Genomic DNA, 26,708 nt, shown 5'->3' with positions numbered 1-26,708 from the left:
CACATCTCCGCACACCTGAGACACCTGCATTGGCTCCCAGTCAGCAAAAGGATCACCTTCCGACTTCTCACCCACGCACACAAAGCCCTCCACGACAAGGGACCGGAATACCTCAACAGACGGCTCAACTTCTACGTCCCCACCCGCCCCCTCCGCTCCTCTGGCCTCGCACTCGCCGCCGTCCCTCGCATCCGACGCTCCACGGCGGGTGGGAGATCTTTCTCCTTCCTGGCGGCCAAGACCTGGAACTCCCTCCCCACCAGCCTCAGGACCACCCAGGACCACTCCGCTTTCCGGAGACTCCTAAAGACCTGGCTGTTCGAGCAGCGATAACCACCCCCTTTGTCCCTAGCGCCTTGAGACCCGCACGGGTGAGTAGCGCGCTTTATAAATGCTAATGATTTGATTTGATTTGAAAGAGGAGAGTCTCCCCTTTCATACGAGGCCTTCCCGAACGTGGGGAAGGCCATTTGGGGCCTTTTTCCCCATCAGAGCAGGAAACGGCCGTATGGCCTCTTCCTGCTCCGATGGGGAAAACAACACAGTGACGTCAGCGTGCCTCGCTGCGCGCTGATGTCACAAAGTGGGGGGTGGGAGGGAGACACGGAAGCTCTTCCGTGTTTCCCAGGGGTAAAAAAAATAAAATGAAAATCCCTCTCTGGTGTCGGCCACTGGTCGTGACCCGCACAAGGGAGGTAGTGCAGGCGTCGGCCAGTGGCCGACACACGCATTAAAGGGGTTAAAAGTATTGTTTATACTCATTTGCCACATACAAGCCACTGTGTAAGTTTCTTTCAGGATTGGTGTGTCATAATTGAATGGACTATAGACTTTTGTGAATCCATTATATCTGACAGCAAATTACTTATATTTTTTGAGTGCTCCATATGATGTTCTATGTATATCGTCATTCAGGAAGACCCCGTTTTTTAGAGCCTCCAGTTTACAATGTAGGTGTTGCTGCACTAACAGTTAAAGAAAATGAGCAAAGATCACACAGTGTGTTAGAGGGAGATACGTAAATAGAAGCCAGATGTTCTTTCGCCCCTGTTGGAAAATGGGTTATTGGTAGGGCAGGTAGGTACCTACACCTAGCAAGAAGCCACTAACCTCCACATAGGTACAGTTAGGTCTCAGTAAATTAATCCCAGCTCAACCCTTGGTAGCTTGGCAACGAGCGTCAAGGCTTAACTTAGGAGACAAAGTGTAAAGCATTCAAATATCACAAAACAGTAATTAAATAAAACACAGGAAACAGTTTAAAAATCCAAAACCAATTTATAAAAATAGCTTATATTTTTATCTTTAAAATGACACAAAAACGATTAAAATCGGTTCAGGGGAACCGGAGATATGAATTTTTAAAGTATTATTATTTTCTAGCGCTTAGAAACAAAAAGCGCCAATTGGGTCATCTGGTTGCACCAGGACCGGGGCAAAGTCAAACTTTCAGGCCAACCGCGATGGAGCCCTGCTCGGCTACAAGTCGCGGGAGGCCTCGGTTAAAAAGTTACCTTCTGACTTAGTCTCTTTTTTGATGTTTTTCTTCCCCGGGACGAACCTGCCAGTTGAATCCGACCTCCTGGAGCCCTTGTCCGGATACGCGAAGTCGGTTTCCTCGGTGGTGATTTTTACCTTCGGACTTAGTCGTTTTTTCGAGATGAAAATCCTTCGACCGGGGTAAACCTGGATCTTGATCCAACGTCCGTGGAGCCCTTCTCGGATACGATGGCTGGGAGGTCCCGGTCAACTTTTTACCTTCGGACTTAGTCTCTTTTTTGGATGTTTTTCTTTACCGGGACGAACCACGAAGTCAGGCTGGGTCGCGGTTGAGGCAAGCCGGCTAGAATTTCCGCGTCGGGTCGGTCACTTTATGGAACTTTTTTTCAAAAATTCTCCAATCTTTTCCAAACTTCTGGGGGTTCACCCAGATGTTCTTTCAAGGTTCTTTTGGGGTCCACAGCTCACCCCAAGGGTCCAGAAGTTCTGTGATGGTCCTTGGGAAGTGCGGACTTCAACTCCCAGAATGCACCTGGCGCAAACTCCTTTTTGGCCACTGGACAGTGGTCAGCTGGTCACTTTTTCAGGAGTTGGTGCAGGGGACTCTGGATAGCAATTTTTCACCTGTAGCAAACAGGGAGTCCCTCCTTGAACCAGTTGAAGCCAGGCAAAGTCCTTCTTGTGGTGAAGCCCAAGTGTGCAGCTGGTGCAGTCTTTCTGAGTGCAGGGTCCAGGTGCAGGACAGGGGTCCAGAAGGGCAGTCCTTCTTCTCCTTGTTGTTCCTTCTTCTTGAAATTTGGTGGGGATCTGAGGTGTGGGGTCAGGTCTGCCAGTTTTATCCTTGCTCCTGGGTGAAAAGCAGGGGGGCCCTGGTTCTCCAATCAGGGACAGGGTCGTCCCCCGGTGATGACCACTTCCTGGGAAGTGTGGCAAAAATCCATCCCAGAAGGCAACAGTCTCTAAAAATCCAACATGGATGAATCTGATTTTTGGAGGTTACATCTGGCTGAGCCCACCCACTGGTGTGGCTAAAAATCATAAACACACCCCTCTCCTGCCCTCTCCTAATCTAATCAAGGGGGCACCTAATTGTCTGGGGTTGCAGGATGTGGGGGTGTTGCTGGGTGCTGCAAATGTCCTTCTCTGCCTTTGAAGACCAGTTTGGCAGCCCTCCCCCTTCCTGCCTCACCATCTGCTGAGGGGAGATTCTCTCCCCCAAGCACATTCCTTTGTGTGAAGCCTGGCCACTTCACACCTAATCAAGGCAGCCTGGCAGAAGCTGCTGCAGGCTGGCCAATCAGAGCACAGCAGCAAAAACAATGCAGAGCTGAAATTGGCAACTTTTTAGGTAAAGTCTAAACTTTTTACCTGGACAAGTTATATTAAATCCAACAACTGGAAGTTGTGGGATTTATTACAACAATCAATTTGATACCAAATTCTTGGTATGTAACATTTAAGGAGACTTTAAAATTTAAAATAAAGTCTGCCCATTCTAGCCTATGAAGGCCATTTACTTCAATGAGGGAAAAACGAATTTGGCTGTTTTTACCTCACCAGGGCTTATAAATCTATTTTTATAAAGTCCCTGCTTATAGTTACATGGCACCCAGCCCTAGGGGCACATAGGGCACACCTTAGGGGTGACTTATATGTAAAAATAAGGTAGTTTAAGACTTTGGAAGTACCTTTAATTCCAAAGTCGAATTTGCATATAACTTTAATTTAAAAGCAGCCAGCAAGGCAGGCTTGCTTTTAAAATGACACTGGGCACCTCAGCAGTGCACCTAGGTGTGCACCACCTATGCTGTGGTCCCTAAACCTACATGCCCTACCATATACTAGGGACTTATAGGTAGGTTAACTTAGCCAATTATAATTAGCCTAATTTGCATATCCATTTTACACAGAGCACTGGCCCTGGGACTGGTAAGCAGTACCCAGGGCACAGCCAAGAGTCAGTAACCACCAGTACCTATCCAGAAAGAGTGGGGGTGATCAGGCAAAAAAAAAAGGACTTTCCTACAGCCCCAAAGTGGATGCTGCGTTCACTAGCTCTACACATCTATTTACTTGCAAGGGCGTACCTTGGTGGGGGTTGTTTGGGGTGTTACACCCCCCCCCCCATTAAATGTATTTTCTTATAAATATTCAAGTACAGGTGCTTTCAGTTGGGTATTATTATGAGATATGAGTCGGATTAAAGCAGGTATTTTTAAATACACACAGACAAAAAAAGCACACACACTGTGTGAAAGTTCTCAAAAATATTGGCTATTTTACAGAATATTGTGTGTTCTCTCTTAGCACTCGTAGCAAACCTCATTCCTCTCCCTTTCTGCTGCCTCTTAGTCCCCTCTCATGTGCCCTGCTTGTCATATAATGTATTTAACCATTATATGTCTGTCTGATTGTCAGAAAATCTGAAGCTCATGCCCCGCCCCCAATCTTACTGACCAAGCTCCGCCTCTGTTTACTTGCGGTCAGGATGTGGCAAGGGAAGGGCACCAGGGGCTCTTTGCCCCGTCCCCACGCATTTTGAGACCTTTCTCTTCCTTAAAATAATTTTTAAATAATAAAAGAGAAGGCCCAATCTGTTGTTTCTTGATGCAGCTAATACAGTAAGCATCACTATGTGGCAACCAGACTGTGACTTTTCGTTTCCACAGAATGCATGTTTTCCAAGCTGTTCCTTCAATCAGAAACCAAACCGAGACCATTCACAAAAATTTAGAACCTGGCACCACCAAAGCCTCTGAAATGCCTACTTGCAGTTGCCCCAAAAATCCTGCTGCATGCACCCTGTGTTCCACGTGTACTTCAACTTGCCACTAAGGTGAGCTCCGGCTCTTGCTGCGATAGGAGCACAGGGTCCTCCATGGAGATGTCACCTCAGCAACCGAGGTCGAGGTCTTGAGGGTTGAAAGTCCACTCCAAGTCACGTGAGATGAAGCCAGTGCTGACCTTCCACTCCCTGTGGATGGTTCCTACAGTAGCCCTGATGGTCCCATCCTCCCAGAAACCTAAGCCCCCAGGGATTGGAGGAGCTCATCAGCTCTTGCTTCCTTCTTCCCACCTTTTAGACACAACTGGCAAGTCCTAGTATGTTTAGTACTTGTGGTTGTAAAACCAGGACTGGATGAAAGTAACCCTCAGGATGTGTAACCAATAATCATAAATTTAGGAGGGCAAGTAAATAGATTGTTAGCGGGAGGCATTAGGATAGCCTTACATGTCGAGCTGTTCAGAATGGGAAGAGGCAATCTCTTACCTGATAGGCTCTCCTTCTGGCCTACCCCAGCATCTCTACAACAGATAAATCATGTTCTTCAGCTCTCATGTCCTGATGCCTCTCACTGGCCCCCTTGGCCGTCCACCACATACGCCCCTATATTAGCTGCTTCAATCTTCTCTGCTATTCTGCTCCCTAATATCTCTCCTGCTCCCTCCCTTCAAGCATGGCTGTTAGAACCACTGACATCTAGAACTTAAAACACAAGATCTGTTTGATATTAGCATTTTGGGAAGACCATGCCATTCAGTTATCATTTCTTCTACTCCTGCCATCTTGCTCCTTTCATTTTAGGTTGGAGAAAGTGGCGATTCGATCATTTTCAAAATAATGATGCACTCTACACAGAAAGAGGTGTAACAGATCAGCTCCAGCCACTGGTTGCAGTAAGTTGCATACTGATCAGCCTACAAACACGAGCCATTGGCTATTTGAGCTGTCAGTAACAGGGAGTTTTCCTTCTTCACGAGAACGTCAGTGGAAGAGCAGCTGCACGAGTTTGCATAGGAAGACAAGAGATGGAAAATTTTTCACCCTCAGCCCCCCTCCTTTTGGCTTTGGACAACCCACGATCCCTAGTGTCTGAGACATCCAAGGAACAGCGGGTGTTTAGCAAGACTTCTTGGCCAGTCTGAGCCTGCTGGATAACAGCAAAGTTGACATGGCTGGTCTGGCCATGCGAGGATTTCCCGATCACTTAGGGAAGCTAACCACCCAGTTCCAACCTACAGGAGCAGATGATGTAACACCTGTTGTCCTACACAGACTCGCTTTGAGCCATGATCCAGCGTCCTTTGGGAGTTAGATGTGATGTGGCCAGGAGACCCTTGCACCCCGCCATGGTCAAGGCCCTGCAGGCAGTAAACTGCTGTGGCCTTTGTCCCACCCTGGGCAGAGCTGCCCCAGGCTCATGCACTGGTTCTTCGTCTTAGCGCCTGTTGGACCACTGCCTGTGTCTTTGAGCAGTAAGTAGTGCACAGCCTCTACAGCGGATGTGCACCACGTGACACAAACATGTCAGCCACTACATCGACCTGACCACTTAATCACAAGATAAGTATGGAGCACCGAGGTAGATGTGTGGATGAGACAGCAGCAGTGTTCCCCGGGAGACGGATCCCAGAACATCAATCAGGGGGCACCTGAAATGAGCAGCTGCTGCTATCAGCAGTCAAAAAGGCCACGCGGAAACACAACGTAAATAAGACTTTGGCAGACCTGTTTACTTCCTACATGTTTGACATTTTTTCCCTTCCCCCTTTGCAGCAAATATGAGGCTGTTAAATGACAAGTGTGAGATAAGGTGTTGATAGCGCGTCCCTTTATGATTAATTTACTCACTTTGGAACTCGTTTTAGGCCAATGAATCTTTTGACCCTGATTGAAGATACCTTAGGACGAGATAGCTAATCAGCATGTCAATTAATATGTCAATAATGTCATCAAAGTTCACAGTAATGCGACAATTCAAATTAATCAAAGACATTTAATAAAACTCGAAAACCACCATGACCTTTCAGTCATGAATAACCACACCATTTTAGCAGGATTTTGTGAAGTTTATTCCCTATTGATTACAATTCTACTAGTAAGTTTATTAATCTCAAACCCAAGAAACACATTAGCATAGTCCCAATATGACAACTCTAATAAGATTTCATCAAAGCAAGAATCACGAATATTAGAACATAACACAGCGTCAACATAGGTTATCCTTAGCAGAGTAATCGTTAGCACTTTATTCAACAAAGCATAGATTCAGTCATTTGTCTATTTGCGTCAATTTAGTGAATCCCTCTCCTAACCTCGAATTAGCATTGGCATGTTGAGCTTCATGCAAAACAATTTACTAACACCAATTTTGAAAACATCTAGCTATGGTCGCTGTCAAAAAGAAGCAGTTGGTACCTAGAAAGGAAAAGAAAACAGACAATTACAATGTCATTGTCATATAGTTACCCTCCGTATTGGGTCAGCACTCAGGTTCGGTCTTCGTCCTCAGGACATCAGTTGATTCGCCATCAGGAATTCAGCAATCGGGCAAAAGGGGGCACTTCCCTCATAAGGAGGTAAAGTGTAAACGGGCAATATAAGGCAAGAATGGTTTTAAGAACCAAACAGCAAAGTCTCTATGCAGAGTAACAAAGTGTCTGGGTCATAGCAAATCGCATCAGCATCTCCCTAGCTCTCTCCTAGTCGCCTCTTCTCTCCTGTTCTGATTTACTTCCTGGCTTCAAGGGTTTTTATCCCATTTTCGTTGTACATTCCCCTAAAATGTGGTTGGATGAGGGGTTGCACCCCACTATCTCCCTCCAATAGAGTTTCAATTATCTCATCAAATTTGTCACCCCATAACAGTTCTCACGTATTTTATTGGTCCTTATGATTGACGTCTTTAGCGGGTAGAATGTCCGGTATGATTTCATACTCTTGTGGTCCTTTGCACATCTTCAGTCAGTGGCTCCATTGTCTGTACCGGTTCAGGCGACCTTGTACCTGGTATTAATCTACACTGTTGCATTCAGCTAAAATGTTTCTAGAAGCAAGTGGAATTTCATGAGAACCGATCTATTATAGTTACATTCATCTTCTAGTTTGGAAAAAACAAGAGTTCATGTCCTTAAGCAAGTCAGCACACTGCACTTTAGAAAAACACATTTAATATGAAAGCCAGGAAGCTAGGCCTCGACTCATGCTAACTAAAGCCTAATGATTTATTAGCAAAACATTTACATATAACCTATTATTATTAGTGCAAAATCATATCATAATATAACATTTCAACATTATTAGTCAGTTTCATTAGTCATTGTATATATTGGCGGCCACTCCCCTGGGCACATTTCGAGTGCACGTTTTAGCAAACTACATTAATACATTCTCTATGCGGCATTATTACACATTCATTCATAAGCATTTCATGTTAATACTGATTATATAAGCTACGCTCTCTCAGTCCCTCCTCTGATGACACTTGTCATCACACAAAACCTTTCCCTTCTCAACCTTTCATTTTTCTCAATATACGCATTTCAACATCATCCCCCCTGTGTGATTTTTCCCAAATTTCTTTGAACATTTTCTCCTTTTCTTTTTCTTCATTTCTTTTGTTTCGTTTTGCCAAATTTCTTTTAATTATTTCATTAACTCTACATGATAACCATAATCCCAATAAACATATCAGGACAATCAATAGACCCCCTAATATTTTTGCAACAACCCCATTCCAACTACTACTAAACCAGTTCCCTACTTTTGTAATCCCTTTCCCAACTCTTTCCCAAACTCCAGGTTCCTTCAGCTCCTTCAAATCTGCACTATCTCTTGTTATGTTAGTAAGCATACCTCTAATCTTTTTACTATTGTCAGGAATGAACGCACAGCAATGGCGCTCATTAAGCATTTTACAGATTCCGCCACTCTTTGCTAAAAGAATGTCTAAAGCAAGCCGATTTTGAAGAGTCATAGCTCTTTCCGCAGCAAGTTCAGTATCCATCAGGAGTATAGCCCCTGTGAAGTTTGTCAGCATGTTATCCACAATAGTAGGCAACTTTCAAATTGTTATGGAGTTTAAGATAACCCCTATTGAAGGAATTATGGCTCCAAATATGTCACCAACGACAGCAGCCGCTGTCTCTCTCTTTTGTCTAGTATGTTGTAATTCAGACATTTTAGGAATTTTCTTTAAGTCATCAATCTGGTAGATCTTTGGGAAAACTATTCCCAAATAACATGTCCCATACCATCCTTTAGAAAGACGGTAATAGGCATTAAGCCCACATATGTAATAGACCCCGAGGATCGCTGGATCCTGTCCATTTAACATGAATGTCCATTTACTCTGAAACAAAAACACATGCCTGCATTCACTCGTTTCCACAAATAAAGTGTAATGCTCAGATTTCTGCCTATATATGCAAAGTCTACCTACATGTAATGCATCTATAGCTAATCTGCCCTGCGTCTTTATTGCAGTGTAAGCATAATCATTTGCAAGCGTATGTTTTTCTAGCCTTTCCTTTAATGCCTTTCGTCTATCCTCAGTGTGATCTAAAAAGCTCTTTTCTACAGGTGTTAGTAAGCAGGTTAGATTATTGCGGAGTGCATAAGCTGTCACAAATGTCAGTGTCAGCTCAACGAAACCCCTAACTAATTTTATGCTATGTTCTTTAGCTAATTTGTTTAGAAACTCAATCACAGGCACAAAAGAAAATACTACATCTAAGTTAGAGTAGAAGTATTGTACATGTTCTTGATCATAGAATCTGGTTAACAGCAAACTACAACTTATCCTGTACATTAATGGCAGACTATGGTAAGTAACCCCTTCTTGTACTGATGAACGAATCTTTGTGTACACTTAACAATTCTTTGCATCCATTGTGTCAACATACTCATTCAGCAAGCGATAGAAGACATTAGTAGATAGTTCCCCCTTTGGATTAGTTCCCTCATGCAAGTATTTTGCATCCTGCTCAAACTTCTCCCATGGTGTTAGTGTAGCAGTTTCAGGATTTGAAGTATTGTTAGTCACTTTCTTATCCACTAATGGCATTCCAACAATCACACCTATAATTATTATTGCACACACAATAGCCAGAATAGCACTCAACCAACCACACATCCTACCCTTATCACTATTAACTCTAACGTAACTCATGATCTGTAAAGAATCAGATAGCAGAATAATACAAAGCAAACAATCAATTTGAGGCCGATATAAAAGCTCTCTTTTTTTTTTTTTTTTCTCTCTGTGCAAAAGTCTCTCTTTTTCTGCGAGTATTTACAGCGCTTCACTCACTCCAGGACCCCTTTGTCAAATCAGGTTAGCAACTTGTCATAATTGGTTTTTCAAAGTCAATTCAGGTTATCAGTGTCACCTCTGGTAATTTATCAGTCTCTTTTTCTCAGCGTCTGAGCTTTCAAATTTAATTTCAACTTAACACAGTCTCTTTCTAGAGTTGAATTCAGGTGCCGTAGTATTGACCTGGAACCTGCTGATGAAAACAGAACACCAAGAATTCTTGTTGCCATTCAGCTGATGTTGCATACGCCCATTCAGGACCTGCGTACCTTCTGTTTGCAACTCTCTTTCTTTTCAGTTTACGTTCACTTTGCAACTTTCCTTCACTGAGATCCTCTTTTTTGGTTGTGTCAACTTCTTCTTCTATTGTTTCACTAGGGACCACTTTCTCTCCTGCAACTTGTTGCTTCGGCCAGTTATCTCCTTTATGTGTTTTCTTCCTGCTTGGTCTTTCAGAACGTTGAACAGCGCCCTCCTCTTGTGCTATGGTGTTTTCTCTTGATGGCTCTGCAAGCGGCTCAGGAGGAGTCGGAACACTTTGACCTCCCTCTGCCTCTTCCCCCTCGCCTTCAGGGTCTGATACGGGCTCAACTTCAAACCCATATCCGTCTGCTTCTGGGAGAACCTCTATTTGCGTTGTTTCCCCTGTTATCTCAGCTGAGATAGGCTCACTGTCACCCCTCTGGAACTCGTTTTGAGGGACTAAGCCGTCCTGAGCGGGCTCTCCTTCAGTCTCAGTTCCCCTTTGAATACTCTCCGGCCCTGAGACTTCCTTCTCTGCAGCTGTTGTTTTGGACACTTCAAGTTCCTCATCAGTTGGACACATCACCTTCTTTGTGTGACTGGCATGTATCCAATTCAGAAGGCCTGCACATTTCACAGCAGTAGTTGTTGTAAGTATTATTTGATATGGCCCCTTCCAACGCGGCTCCAAACACAATTTCCTCACGTGTTTCTTGACAACCACCTAGTCACCGGCTTTCAGGGTGTGACCTGGATCACTTATCGATGGCAATGTGGTAGCCTCCACCTGGTGAGAAAAAGAGCGGACCACATCAGCCAGACCCTTGCAGTAGTCCAACACCATATCATCCATGATATTCAGAAGAGCATTTGCAGGCACTGCGGGCAATCGCATAGCTCGACCCATTAGAATTTCGTGTGGAGATAGTCCTGTTTTCTTGTCAGTTGTGTTTCTCATTGACATCAGTACTAAGGGCAATGCATCTGGCCACTTCAAATTGGTAGCTGCGCACTTTTTGCCATTCTCGACTTCAAGGTACCATTCATCTGTTCCACTAGTCCTGATGCTTCAGGGCGGTAGCTACAATGCAGCTTCTGCTCAATGTTCAATGCAGCACACAAGAGCTTAATCACCTCATTGTCGAAGTGTCTGCCCCTATCTGATTCTAAAGATATTGGGAATCCGAAACGGGGTATTAACTCCCTAAGCAACAGCTTTGCTACTGTGAGGCTGTCATTTCTACGTGTAGGGTAAGCTTCAATCCAATGACTGAAAATGCACACAATCACCAACACGTACTTCAGGCCTCCACATACAGGCATCTCAATAAAATCCATCTGCATTCTGCTAAACGGACCTCCAGCTCTCCCAACATGGCTCATATTCACCACAGTCCCTTTTCCTGCATTCATCTGCTGACAGATAATGCACCTGTGACAGATAACCTCTGCAGCTTGTCTGAATTTTGCATTGAACCATTCGATTTTGAACAACCTGATCATTGCATCTCTCCCAACATGTGCCTGCCCATGGTAAAACCTCGCAAACTGTGACAGAAGACTGTTTAGCAAAACCATTTTCCCTTCTTCTGAGACCCATAAGCCATCAGATCTCTGTACACATTGCATTCTCTGCCAGGAGCGTTTCTCCTCTTTGCTGGCACGTCCCTGCAGTGATCTTAACTCATCTAATGCGTCAACCACTCTTAATGCAAAGTTTAAGCATATTTCATTTTCAGTTTCAGGTAACAATTCCCACTGATCTCAAAATGATATACAGTTCAATGCGCAAAACCTTGCGACTTGATCTGCATATCCATTTCCCATTGACACAAAGTCTTGTGACTTAACATGAGCATTGCATTTCACCACGGCAATTTCAAGAGGTAACTGAATCGCGTGCAACAAATCCTTAATCTTTTCGCCATTTTTCACTGGAGAGCCAGAAGAGGTCATGAAACCCCTCTGTGACCATCACTGGCCAAAGTCATGTACAATTCCAAATCCGTATCTGCTGTCAGTATAGATAGTGACTTTCAGGTTTTCAGCTGCGTGGCATGCCTTAGTAAGGGCATTTAAGTCAGCCACTTGAGCAGAGTACACTTTTTCGAGCCAGGAAGCTTCTTAAATACCGGTGATTGTACACATGGCATATCCAGCTCTCAGTACTCCTACTGAGTCTCTCAAGCATGAACCATCAACAAACATAATGTAATCATTTTCTTCCAATTGGGTATCTTTAATGCCAGGTCTTGGTTTGGGGCATAGCTCTGTTACCTCAAGACAGTCATGTTCTACTTCCTCAGTATTATCAATGTCTGCATTATCAATAGGAAGTAAAGTTGCTGGGTTCAATACAGTACATCTCTTAAGGGAAACATTAGGAGACCCCAATATAATTATTTCATATTTTGTCAGCCTAGCATTTGTCATGTGCTGCGTTTTGGTTCGGGTTAACAGAATTTCAACTGAATGGTGGACCATTACTGTTAAAGGATGTCCCATCACTATGCCCTCACATTGGGGGAGGCTTTGACCAACTGCTGCAACTGCACGCAAACCGGTAAAGCTGCTGCGACTGGGTCCAAAGTAGCTGAAAAATATGCTACTGAGCGGTTTGCACCTCCATGGACCTGTGTTAAAACAGACAAAGGACAAGCATCACGTTCATGAAAAAACAGTAGGAAAGGCTTTGTGTAGTCAGGCATACCTAAAGCTGGTGCCCTTCACATGCTTTCCCTCAATTCCATGAATGCCTCCATCTCTTTCTCGGACATGATTATAGTACCCGGGTCATCCTGGACTTCCTTAACTGTCAATTTCACCAATGGTTTAGAGATAATCGAGAAGTTGGGAATCCACTGATGACAGTAGCCCACCATTCCCAAAAACATTCTGACATCTCTCTTGGTTGTCGGGGGCTTCATCTACAGTATAGCTGTCACTCTTTGTTTGGATATTTTTCTCGATCCCTTTTCAATTAGGTGACCTAAGTATTTCACCTCTCTCTGACAGTATTGCAGCTTCTTTGGGGACACATTGGGGGTCATTCTGACTTTGGCGGGCGGCGTCTTACCCCGTCGAAAGACCGCAGGGTCATTTCGACTTTCCCGCTGGGCCGGCGGGCGACCGCCAAAAGATCGCCCGCCGGCTCAGCGGGAAAGGCCCTGCAACAATGAAGCCGGATCCGAATGGAGCCGGCTAAGTTGCAGGGGTGCGACTGGTGCAGTTGCACCCGTCGCGATTTTCACTGTCTGCAATGCAGACAGTGAAAATCCTTGTGGGGCCCTGTTAGGGGGCCCCTGCACTGCCCATGCCAGTGGCATGGGCAGTGCAGGGGCCTCCAGGGGCCCCACGACACCCGTTCCCGCCATCCTGTTCCTGGTGGTAAAAACCGCCAGGAACAGGATGGCGGGAAGGGGGTCGGAATCCCCATGGCGGCGCTGCAAGCAGTGCCGCCATGGAGGATTCCCCCAGCCGGGGGAAATCCGGCGGAAAACCGCCGGACCCGGCTGGGCGACCGCGGCATCAGAGCTGCGGTCAGAATACGAAATGAAGCACCGCCAGCCTGTTGGCGGTGCTTCAGCCGGCCTCCACCCTGGCGGTCATAGACCGCCAGGGTTGGAATGAGGCCCTTTATGTCCATTCTTTCCCAAATGGTTCAGTAAGGCAATTGTGTCATACCTGCAGTCATCTTTTGTTCTGGACGCAATCAACAAATCATCAATGTACTGTACTAGAGTCGAACTGAAAGGCAGTTCTAATGACTCCAAGTCCTTCTTCAATATCTGATTGAAGATGGAAGGTGACTCAGAAAACCCTTGAGGAATTCTGCACCAACTGTACACCTTCCCTGCAACTCAGGTGGTAAGTCTGTTACTGTAAGCATTGGGAATAAGGTTGTCAAAGGGTATTCTTCATTTGCGATATCCATCTCTAACTCTGGAAACTGACCATTGTCCCCTTCATCATCACTGTTTGTCTGCACCTCAATCCCTTCACTGGAACAGGTAATCGAACACCTCGTTTTACACAGTAAGTCTCTTCCCAGTAGGGATACGGGACTTGAATCACAGACTACAAATTTAGGTAATCCCTGGAAGTTGCCAATTTCAACTTGGACGGGGTCTGTAATTGGATTTGTCAGAACTGATTCGCTACACCTACCACTCTTATGGTACGCCATGAAAGTGGCAATTTCGGAAACTCTGCACTTCTGACTGTAGAGCGCGTAGCTCCTACACCTTATGACTCATCCCCTTTCTCTCTACATAGGGACCCCTCTGTTCTACCTCTAAGGACGCTGCAAGCCTGCACTCCTCACTGTCTGAACAATCATCCGACCATTCATCATTTATTCCATCCTCACCACGCAATGGGAACTGTTGTACTGTGTTATTTTGACTCATCGTTTGGCCTGTGACCTGTTGAGGAAGCATCACCTGTTGCTGTCCCATTGGAGCTAATGGTATTTGCATTTGCTGTCTAGGTACCATGGGAACTTGCTGTTGTACCTACTGCATTGGTGCTGGTTGAACACGTGGCATTTGCATTTGCTGCACGGGCTGTAACCCCTGCATCTGGACCATGTTATTCTGGAAGTTCTGATTTTGGCCCCTCATCTTTGGACCCCTCACATTTTGGAATGTACTGACATCATTGCTTTGTTGAACAACACCATCATGTACCACCATTGGGCATTCCCGCTTCCAATGCCCCAAGCCCCAGCACGCGTAACATGGTGACATCTTTTTCATCCCCCGCACATCATTTTGAACCACAACAGTATTCAAGTCTGGACCACGGTTCACAAAACCTCCTCGTCCTCGACCTCTCGGTTGTGCCTGAAACAGGCCATTCCCTTGCGGTTGCTGTTGTACCACCTGTGGTATTCCATTCCCCTGCATTCCTGCTTGTGCTGCCTTAATCTGCATCACCATCACTTTCTCTTTCAACTTTCTCTGCTTCAACTCAATCTCGTCACTACAGTATTTCGCATACTGCAACACCTCATCAATCGGCTTTGCTTGCCAACAGATCAAATGATTCTTAATCATCTGGCTAATCTCTGGGCTCAGCCCTTCAACAAACCTGAACACAAGATGATTCATGTCTTTCGGCTCAATGACCACAGTGCCACTGTAATGTTTGAATGCTTTCAAATATCTCACATAGTAAGCATGAATCGACTCTTTGGCTTCCTGTGAGGTTTGGTCGATTTTCTGCCAGTCAGTCACTTTCGGCGACACTTTCTGCTTCAAAAACTCAATCACTTTATGATAATATTTTATCACCTCTTCAGACGGTAATCCAGTAACCTTATCCCTTGCTGGCTCCACTGTCGGCCAGTCCACACCTCTCTTGCATTCAAGCCATAAGTCAGGTGGAACTATAATTTCAAACAGGGTATTCAAGTCCTCCCAGAGACATTTTGCAAGCTTCACAAACCTGTCCGTCTGCTGGTACCATTCTATCGGCTTCTCCCTCAACCTGGGATAGTCATTTGTGAATGACAGGATGTCACCCCTAGACCACAGTACATGGACTAAAACCCCTCCAGCTGTCTCTCTCAGTGGTAACATTTTTATTGTCCCAGTGTCCAGTGCGGCTTTAGCCTGTTTTGGTTCCGGACCTTCGCCTTTCTCTTTATCTCTCTTCTTTGCCCATCTGCCTTCCCACTTCTTTAAGGCTCCCAAACTTTTAGCACTCTGCAGTATTTCTTTAAGATGTGCTTTCATCCCAGTAGATCTCATGTGCTCGAAGTCTTTAGACTCAAAATCTAATCTGTAGCTTATTTTCTAATGTTTAGTATTTTCAATGTCTATGCCGTATTTGTCTGCCAGGTTTGCTAACCTCTGATGCACCTTGCCCACTTCTTTAATGATTTTGGGGCACAGATACCTCAATTCTGCTTCTGTGTACAACTCTAATCTGTTCACTCCCATTGTCCCTTGCACTAGTTCCATGGCTTCCACACCCAGTCTCACAAAGTTCAGGTATTCATCCCTCTCTGACCTTTCTGCCGTTACTGCAGTAGTCTGCAGAGTGTTGAGCTTGTCTAACCACTCGTTCAACTGTTGCGCTGTTAAGCCTTGCAATTAAATATTTCCTGACTGCATCATTGGTGTCTGCGTCATATTGGTACTTATTACCTATGGGGTTAGCGTACCTAACCCTGCTTGCCTCATTGTCTCCAAAGGAACCCCAATCGGATTAAAGTCTAACAAAGATGTAGGTCCCTCCGCTGCCTGTGTCATTCCTTGGGAAGTTAATGCGAACCCTCCTCTTATCGCCTCTTGGGTCATTACTCCCTGATCGCATACGCCAGGCTTACCTTGCGCATACAGCGGTACTAGTGGACCAACAGTAATGGCCAATGATATGGCAGCTGGTGACTGTCCAAGTCCCAAACCCTGTGGAGCATTATCTCCCGTAGCTTGATTCATCATAGGTGCTGTAGCTACTGACTGCGGTCCTGCGACTGCATTGTAGCTCGGAACCAGCTGTTGCTGCAGCTGGGGCAGCAATTGCGGAGTTGGCTCAATCTGCACTAATTTTGATCTTGTATATATCGGATCAGGCGGCACCATCAGACTTGTATTTGTCTCTAGTACTGGGACGTCTGGATAAATCCTTTGAATCTGTGGTGGCTGCAACTGTATCTGTGTCTCTGACGCAGTGGGTACACTGACACCATTCTGTATCAGAACTGTATCACTTGTCTGCACTGTACTTGAGACGCCCTTACTCTGTGCTGGTTCTTCAGAACTTACACTAGTGCTCTGCGCGTTATCATTTATGGCATATGGTGGTGGGCGATCATGTAACAACTGGTTAAGAAACTCTTCATCGTCTGAATCATCTTCATCTACCCAAGACCTCTGAGTCTCCTTTGGCTTACTAGAGCCCTTATCTGTCTTACAGGTGGCTTTCTTTCCCTGTGTCTCATCTTCTTGTGTTATTGCCGGGAACAATTTAAGTCTGTCAAATATTCCCCTTCTCCACATCTTGGGCTCATTATCCCATCTAGCCTCAACTAAAGTCTTTTATGCTCTTTTCATTCTCCTTTCAAATTTCTGCTGTCTTTGTCGTATGGCCATTAAGTCCCAAACTGCTAACGCCTCGTACTGAGCTGGTCTCGGAGGCAGTTTCTGCACACTTAACATCATTCGCAAGTTCTCTAAAATTCTGGTATTAAACGTTTCGTACTCTGGAAACGCAAAACATCCCTCCTTCTCTGTTAATTTGCGCCACTGTTTCATCCAAAGACATGGCGCGACACCCTTTTCCTCCATTACAATATAAGCTGGAGTACCCTCAGGCGGTTTAGGCTCCCCTTCACTCGCCATAATATATGTATTTCCCTTCAAAGCACTCTTTAGAGCCTTGAAAAACTTCATTTTTGCGTCTTTTATCTTGTTTAGAATGTGATCAGAAAGTGACTTTAATTCCCAGAACACTCTTCACCCACCTTTCTCAACCAATTGCCTCTCACGGACGGCTGCCAATCCATTCGTGACCCCTCTCAGCAACTGACCTATCCCAGTGCGGCACCACTGACGTCACACTCACACACTGCGGCTGACAAAGCCTTGCTGCTTTTCCTCCTTACACAAACTAATGCAATATATTGCGAGCATCTTTAACAACAGAAAACCCAAATTTGCTGGTTTACTACAGGAAGGGTAACACAATTGCTTCAGAACTTTACAGAGATTTCACTTGAAGCCTCGGCTGCTACTCTCTCCTTCTCAGCTCCCGCACTCGCAAGCAGAATTCGACCCGCAAATCCTACTCTCGACTTGTCAATGGTTCGTTCTAGTGCACTTTAGAACTTGCCAAACCTCCATCGAAGGTTTCATTCACACAATTTGACTCAAACTCGACTTGTCAACCACGCCCGATTGACCTACTAAACCGCACAGATTACAACACAAACCCAAGTGTCTCCTACACTTGTCAATATACTCCAGAGTCTCAGACCACGATGGGTCCGTACATCACCAACAACCACTTGGATAATTTTTTTGCACAAAGCGCCACACTCACATGAAGTTCGCCAACTTCCCTACTCTTATACTGCGGAGTACGCCCACTCCTACTAAAACAACATTACCTTGCCTAAATCCACACAAACTTCACAAAACATCTGCAATATGCATAAGATGAGCAAGCGCAATTTCTATACCACACATGCTAAAACGCCTAGAACATACCCAACTCACTTAGGCGATCTCCGAGATTCCGGGAAAGTCATGGGGAATTTAGAAACACATCATATCTCCAATTTGCATTATCTCGAAAAACAATTTAAAAAATAGTCCTCCGTCCTAGGGCCCCAAAGGGCCTAAACCGTCACTCTGCTACCAGAACTGATAATGCGTCCCTTTATGATTAATTTACTCACTTTGGGACTCGTTTTAGGCCAATGAATCTTTTCACCCTGATTGAAGACACCTTAGGATGAGATAGCTAATCAGCATGTCAATTAATATGCCAATAATGTAATCAAAGTTCACAGTAATGCGACAATTCAAATTAATCAAAGACATTTAATAAAACTCGAAAACCACCATGACCTTTCAGTCATGAATAACCACACCAGTTTAGCAGGATTTTGTGAAGTTTATTCCCTATTGATTACAATTCTACTAGTAAGTTTATTAATCTCAAACCCAAGAAACACATTAGCATAGTCCCAATATGACAACTCTAATAAGATTTCATCAAAGCAAGAATCACGAATATTAGAACATAACACGGCGTCAATATAGGTTATCCTTAGCAGAGTAATCGTTAGCACTTTATTCAACAAAGCATAGATTCAGTCATTTGTCTATTTGCGTCAATTTAGTGAATCCCTCTCCTAACCTCGAATTAGCATTGGCATGTTGGGCTTCATGCAAAACAATTTACTAACACCAATTTAGAAAACATCTAGCTATGGTCTCTGTCAAAAAGAAGCAGTTGGTACCTAGAAAGGAAAAGCAAACAGACAATTACAATTTCATTGTCACATAGTTACCCTCCGTATTGGGTCAGTACTCAGGTTCGGTTTTCGACCTCAGGACATCAGTTGATTCGCCATCAGGAATTCAGCAATCGGGCAAAAGGGGGCACTTCTCTCATAAGGAGGTAAAGTGTAAACGGGCAATATAAGGCAAGAATGGTTTTAAGAACCAAACAGCAAAGTCTCTATGCAGAGTAACAAAGTGTCTGGGTCATAGCAGATCGCATCAGCATCTCCCTAACTCTCTCCTAGTCGCCTATTCTCTCCTGTTCTGATTTACTTCCTGGTGTCAAGGGTTTTTATCCCATTTTCGTTGTACATTACCCTAAAATCTGGTTGGATGAGCGGTTCCACTCCACTATCTCCCTCCAATAGAGTTTGAATTATCTCATCAAATTTGTCACCCCATAACAGTTCTCAAGTAATTCATTGGTCCTTATGAGTGATGTCTTTAGCGGGTAGAATGCCCGGTATGATTTCATACTCTCGTGGTCCTTTGCACATCTTCAGTCAGTGGCTCCATTGTCTGTACCGGTTCAGGCGACCTTGTACCTGGTATTAATCTATACTGTTGCATTCACCTAAAATGTTTCACTAAGCCAGTTGAATTTCAGGAGAACAGATTTACTACAGTTACATTCATCTTCTAGTTTGGAAAAAACAAGAGTTCATGTCCTTCAGCAAGTCAGCACACTGCATGTTAGAAAAACACATTTAATATGAAAGCCGGGCAGCTAGGCCTCCACTCATGCTAACTAAAGCCTAATGATTTATTAGCAAATCTTTTTACATATAACCTATTATTATTAGTGCAAAATCATATCATAATATAACATTTCAACATTACTAGTCAGTTTTATTAGTCATTGTATATATTGACGGCCACCCCCGTGGGCACATTACAAGTGCACGTTTTAGCAAAATACATTAATACATTCTCTATGCTGCATTATTACACATTAATTCATAAGCATTTCATGTTAATATTGATTATATACGCTACGCTCTCTGTGTCAACCCGAGAAGTCATCAGTGCCATCATCTCACCCCCTTACCCCTGCATGTCAGTGAATGAATGCAGAAGAACACAGCCCTGCTGAAACACTATCCCAGGGGGTCCTTTGTCAATACCAATTCGTAAGCAGTACAACTGGCATTTTGCAGCAGGGGAGGACCAAATTATGCGATGGGGAGGACTAAATTATGTGGCAGAAATGACTTTATTATGCCCCCCCAAACAAAGACAAATTATGTGGCGTAATGCAGTACATTTTGTGATACCATTACTTCATTAATGATTCATAAGTTAACTTTAATCACTGTAGCACCGTCCAACTGTTATGTGAGGAACTATTAATTTACAGATTTCAGGGACTCGTTCTCAGTATAACCCATATAACGTCGTATAGAATGCCGCTTATTTTTGGAGACAACATACCGCTTTACTAAAATATCAACATTATTACATTCCGTAGTCAGCATCTATTTGTTTTATCTTTTTAGTGTTTGATTTGAGCTGCCACCACCAGGTGGTTGGTTTTGTAAACAGCTCTTGGTTTGTTTTGTAAAACTGCCAAGTGTTTGTTTACCAGTGTCGACCACTGCTGCTAGGGAGCCAGTGGCGTTAGGGAACTGGAGGGGGACCCCCCAGGACTCACTCAGGCCAGGAGCTGTGCTGAGAGGGCTCCCTGAAGCCCCGCCCCCGCCACACAGCGGGGACCTTTGTTACCCACTGGGAGACCATGACATTTTTGCTGGCTTGCCCGCCTCTGCTGAATGCACCCGGGTCTCTGCAGCGTGGGCTCTGAGGCCCTAAACCACGTGAACATGCGCTATGTTTGTGACCAATAGAGAAAGGTAGCAGCGACTTTTTTCCCCGTTTTATGAACTTCTTCGGGGCTTTCCTTCTCCCTCCAGGACAAGGCCCTTCGTTTAACAGGCTCCTAGCCCCGGATTCGGGGCTCCTGAAGGGCATATTTTTATTTTCCAGCAGTGATCCCGTCACTGGTCGGTGTGGTCCTCACCAAACCCTCCGTCCGCATTGAGCCCCACGACCCAGGTCTGCCCGTGACGTGAAATGGACATTTCTAAATCGCCCAATCAGGTAAATTAGGGGACTGCACCTAATGTAGAGAAACAATATATAGATTGTGCTTAATTGTATGCACGCTTCTCCACTTGAAGCTTTTTCTTGCTGGAGCTCTGCAACAAACATGACCATGTATAAAGCCAATATTATGTGTTTTAATGCAAGCAATAAAAATACACCGTAGTCGGCAGGATTTGAACCTGCGCGGGGAGACCCCAATGGATTTCTAGTCCATCGCCTTAACCACTCGGCCACGACTAGTTACTGACGTCAACCTTTTGAGAGCTGAAATTGAGTTCTCTGCAGCCATTGGATGTGTGCCTCTCGTACGTCACAGCAAGCTCCTTCCTCTTCCAGATTCGGAAAGCAGAAAGTCTGTGCATCAGACAGTGGCTGTGGAAGTTTCGGGGCGGGGACTCCAGTGTGGAAACTGGGTTAATGCTTACGACTCTGCATTATGGGCAGTTGGGAAAAAAAGAAACAAGCCACCACTGACAAAGCCAATAGGTCTGTGCAACCCAAGAGCTATTGGCGTTGTCAGTGTCGGGGTGTCTTTTAGCCATACAGCAGCACTGCTTGTTCATCATGGCTGAAAGTCAGGCAATAAAAGCACCTTGAAGCCGCCAGCGCTGACCACGTCCTAGCCGGAGACGTTTAAAGGCATGGGCAAACTGGGCACTTGCCCAGAGACTCCCAGGATCCTCTTTTCCAAGGCCCCCCTGGCAAAGTGAAATTTTCTTTGTGTTACCTTTTTCTATTTCTCCATCTTAACATTTAACATGTAAATCAATTTTGTATGCCATTATGGGGCTTGAATTGGCAGAAATGGGTGATAAAATTCAAAGCTTTGCCGAACAGGGGCACCTAGAATATTTTTTACCTGTGCCCTGAAATCCTTAAGACAATACTGGTCATAGCCTTTATTAGGTCCAGCTAGCAAGCACTTTGCTGTGTTGTAAGTATTGTGGGCTTTTAACCACCCCCACCTCACGCTCATAACTTTCAGTGGTGAGTGGGCGTGCCTTTCAAAAATCCTTTTTTTGTCATTGGTAAATCCATTACGTTTCTCCTACTTTGAGGCAGCTTTGTAACAGCCTTGGCCATCAACCCTGTTACATGAATACTTGCACTTTTGTTGATACATTTGACTGCAAGCGAACTTCTTTTCCTTTTGCGTCTCTCCTTCGCGCTCATGCTCATGGCCGCTGTGGTGCTTTGAATGGCCTTGCTTATGTCAACTGTTTTACTTTTCATTTTCAATTTATGTGGCAAGAAAAATCCAGTTAGGAACTTACAACACCAATAGTTCTAATGAGCAAATGTGAAACCCATTGTATTTCAAATGCTTGTTTGTCTGACAGAAGGGGCAAGACAAGAAACAGCACGGGGGGCAAGCAATATAACATGGAAGGGGTAGAGGTCAGGGTGGGAGGAGTTAAAGCGCTATAAGGTGGACAATGGTGTCCGCATCATAGCGTTTTGATGTGGTGGGTGGGGAGGAGCGAGCATGAATGAGGGATCAGACAGACAGGGATCTTCCACTGTATTTATGAGCAGCTACTGCACACAAAGAAACCACACAAAAAAGAAAACAGACAACATGACTGAAGGCAAGGTGCCACGCGCGCAGCGGAGACGCTGACGCGCGCCGTGTTGTTGTTTCTCGGTGTTCCTCGTTCTGAAATACGAACGAGAAACACCGGAGATTGGAGGGCAACGGTCGTGACGGCAGGGTCGGGGAGTCCTGACATCGGAGGGCCAACTGCTATGCGCTGGGGTGAATACAATGTTCATTTGTACTACAACGTTAGTTTGTTATGAACATTATTTAATAAATAGCTGAGAACTTATTTACCTCTGCTCGTGTCGTGTTAAGCTCACTTCATTTTTGGCGACGAGGAGCTGTGAAACTGTATCACCCCAGGCAGACGTTGCGCAGCCCACTCGTGCTGGTACTATTCCTCTGCTGATTGCTGATTTCCTGGACTGCAGTGATTTTTTTTGTGTTTTTCCTCCCATGATCCTTCATCCAGGAGGTGATGGTGCAGGCAGGCCCATTTTTGATGGGAAGTGTGGCAGACATCTTTGAACGTCAGTGATTTTCAACCTTAATAGTGTTTTTATCTAGCAGTTGTCGCTCTGGACCTTTCAATTCTGCATTGGATTATTTTTTTATGGGTCTGTGTTGACTCGTTCTCCAGTCATGCAGTCAGTCAACCCTCCACCACCTTTTTTGGATACACCTGGTGAACCAGTCATACCATGGAGGCAATGGTATGATGCGTTTGAAACGTATATGGGTGCTATTGGAGCGTCAAGGTTTAGACCGGAAAGGAAAAAATGCCTGTTACTCCATTCGTTAGGTTTTGAGGGAAGGTCGGTATATAAACATTTACCAGATGTTCAAGCGGATGAAGGCGAGGAACTCGATGAATTTGATGAAGCCCTTAAGAAATTGGCCAACAGATTTGATGCACCACCAAGTCTAGTTATTTCAAGACATAAGTTTTTTAGGAGAGAGCAAAAAAGTGGAGAAGATGTTAATACTTACATTTCTGCATTGAGGAAATTGGCGTCAGGATGTCGTTTTGACACATTTACGGATCAGTTAATACGCGACCAATTTATTTGTCACTGTTCTGATAAAGCTATAAAGCAAAAATTGTTGTCATTGGGAGATCCGTCCTTGTCGGATTCCATTAGGATTGCTAAAAGCATTGAGACTGCTATTAAATCTGCTAAAGAATTGGAATGTGCTCAAGCTGAACAGGTGAATGTAGTTCAGAGATCTGATGACAGACGCAAGTCTACGGGACTTTCTCACAACAAAGTCGAAGCGAACAAATCTTGTAGCTTTTTCAAGCAATCTAATATTTGTTTTAGATGTGGCTACACTTTACACGTAAAAGGAGGAAAAGCATGTCCAGCAAATAATGTTCAATGCAGATCATGTGGCAAAATTGGTCATTTTGCAAGGGTTTGTCAAAGTAACAAAAATAGTTTCACTAAGGTTAATGCGGTCAGTGATGATAATGATGACAGGATGGATGAATTAATGACTGAGATCCAAGATATGATTCTGGGGGTTGGAGACCAGGACATTGTATCTGGTAATCCTGAGCACTGTATTGATCCATATGTTTTTGTTCAAGTTGGAGACAAGAATTTGAAGTTACTGGCTGACTCTGGTGCTAGAATCACTATGATCACTCAGGAGCTATTTGTACAAAACTGGGGCACACGAAGGTTGAATCCACCAGATAGGGCTCCTATTTCTTATGAGGGAAGAAGGATTGATTTAGTAGGGTTCTTTGAAGACATCATGGTTTTCAAGGGTCGACGCATTATTGGGAAGGTTTACGTAGCAGTGAAAGGACTGAACATTTTAGGTTGGTTTCACCAAGGGCTGTTTGGAATGGTTTTGCGCCCAGGCACGTGTGAACAGGTGTCAGCTATTAGAGATTCCTCGGATATTGAGGATTTGTTGAATGAGTTTCCGAGGGTTTTCTCAGGTGAGCTAGGGAAGATAAAAGGTTTTACACACAAGATTAAGGTGAAGGATAGAGCCATTCCTATTAAACATAAGTTGAGAGGTGTGCCATTTAGTGTCAGAGATGAGTTGGAAAAAGAATAAGGAAGTTTACAAAAAAAAGGAATTATTGAACCTGTTGACTCTTCCTTATAGTTATCTCCATTAGTTGTCGCAAAGAAAAAAAATGGGGACTTGAGAGTATGTGTGGACTTGAGGGCACTTAACAAAGAGATCTGGGTAGACTCTCATCCCTTGCCTAAGATTGGCGAGATGCTCTCCTGTATTAAGGGAGCGAAATTATTTTCTAAACTTGATTTGGCTACCGCCTATCACCAAGTTGAATTGACTCAAGATTCTCGGCACTTCATGGCCTTTGTTTCCCCGTGGGGAACATATCAATATTGTCGGATGCCGTTTGGGTTGGCGTCAGCGGCATCTGTATTTCAGAGGATTATGTCTACCCTCCTCAAAGGAATAGACAAAGTGTGTATTTTCCAAGATGATGTGTTGATACATGCATGTGACCGAGAGGAACATGATGCAATTTTGAAAAAAGTCTTAAGTAAGTTTGATGGTGCTGGGGTGGTCTTGAAAAGAGAAAAATGTCAGTTTTTACAAACGTCAGTAGAGTATCTTGGTCATGTCATCACAGCTGAAGGTGTGTATCCTAGACCAGGTCTGGTGGATGCGATTGTAAGTGCACCAGCTCCTCAGGACAAAGGTGGGGTCAAATCGTTTTTGGGACTTTGCGAGTTCTATTCCAGGTTTATTGAGAATTTTGCAACGCTGGTCAGACCCATTTCTAATTTACTCAAAACTAATTCAGAGTTTGTGTGGAATGATGAGTGTATGGAAGCTTTTGACATGATTAAGCAGAAGCTGTGTAGTGCTAAAGTTTTACAATCTTATGATCACAATTTGAAATGTTATTTGACAGTGGATGCCAGTAAATTCGGTCTGGGTGCTATTTTGACACAAATGAATGAGAAACAGGAACATACCATTGGATTTGTGTCAAGAGTACTCAGACCTAATGAAGAACATTATTCTGTAATTGAAAAAGAGTTATTGGCATGTTGGTGGGGCATAGAGAAATTTAAATCGTATTTATGGGGAAGACATTTTTTTCTTCAGACAGATCATAAACCATTAGTTTCTATTCTAAATGGTACCAATGTTAAAAACAGCACACCAAGAATTGCAAGATTTGCTGCCAGGTTGTTACAATTTGATTTTTCTGTGGTACACATTTCTGGGGGAAAGAACGTGAGAGCTGATTATCTCTCCAGGTATCCGTGTTCTGAAGACTGTGGAGAGGAATTGGACTGTCAAGATGAAAACTGTTTCATTGCTGTCATCGAGTTAGAACGTACTGGGTCGTTCACTGAAACACAATGGAAAGAAGCGGCTGCAAATGATCATGTTCTCTCTAGAATTTTGTCTTACATTGAGGAAGGGTGGCCACATGAAATTTTTTTGAATCAGAGTGAACAACCATTTTCAAAAGTGTCTGAAGAACTTTCTATTGAAGATGGGATATTGTTGAGAAATGACAAGATTGTTCCTCCTGATGTTTTAAGGTCTAAGATTATGCATAAAGCACATGACGGTCATTTGGGTGCTACTTTTACAAAAAAAAGGGTGAGAGAATACTACTGGTGGCCGCAAATGGACAGAGACATTGATACATTAGTCAAATCGTGTTTTATTTGTACATCTAGTGACAAGACTCTCAAAACGTCAAATCCTCCGCTTAAGCCAATAGATTGTCCGACAGGTCCCTGGGAGAAATTAGGAATCGATCTGCTGGGACCGTTTAATTCTCTTCCTTCTAAGTTACGGTACGCGTATGTTGTTATTGATTACTTTTCAAAGTGGCCGCATGTGAAGTTTGTGAGTCACGCAGATTCCACGTCAGTTGTAACGTTTTTGAAGGATGTATTCTTAGAGGAAGGGTTTCCTAAGGAACTTGTGTCGGACAATGGGGTTCAGTTTGTATCCAGTGAATTTGATAGTTTTTTGAATGAGTGTGCCATCAAACATTTGAAAAGTTCTTTCTATCAACCGCAAACTAATGGTTTGGTTGAACGATTTAATAGGGTGATTGGTGAATGTATTCAGTGGGCATTAGCTAATGGATGGGTAGTTGATGCCGCAGTAAAGAGTATGATTTGGTTTTACCGAACAACACCTCACACCACCACAGGAGTATCTCCGTTTGAGGCACTTAAAGGGAGA

General features: G+C 44.2%; 1 non-coding gene across 1 annotated transcript; it reads right to left on the bottom strand.

The window, feature by feature from the left end:
- Nucleotides 1-21,117: 21,117 nt before the first annotated feature.
- TRNAS-AGA (transfer RNA serine (anticodon AGA)) lies at nt 21,118-21,199 on the bottom strand. Its single transcript has one exon. It is a non-coding gene; the product is annotated as a tRNA-Ser (tRNA).
- Between the last annotated feature and the right edge of the window lie 5,509 nt (nt 21,200-26,708).

Source organism: Pleurodeles waltl, chromosome 12, assembly GCF_031143425.1.
Source record: "Pleurodeles waltl isolate 20211129_DDA chromosome 12, aPleWal1.hap1.20221129, whole genome shotgun sequence".
Lineage (NCBI taxonomy): Eukaryota > Metazoa > Chordata > Amphibia > Caudata > Salamandridae > Pleurodeles > Pleurodeles waltl.
This window is presented reverse-complemented; position numbering and strand designations above follow the sequence as displayed.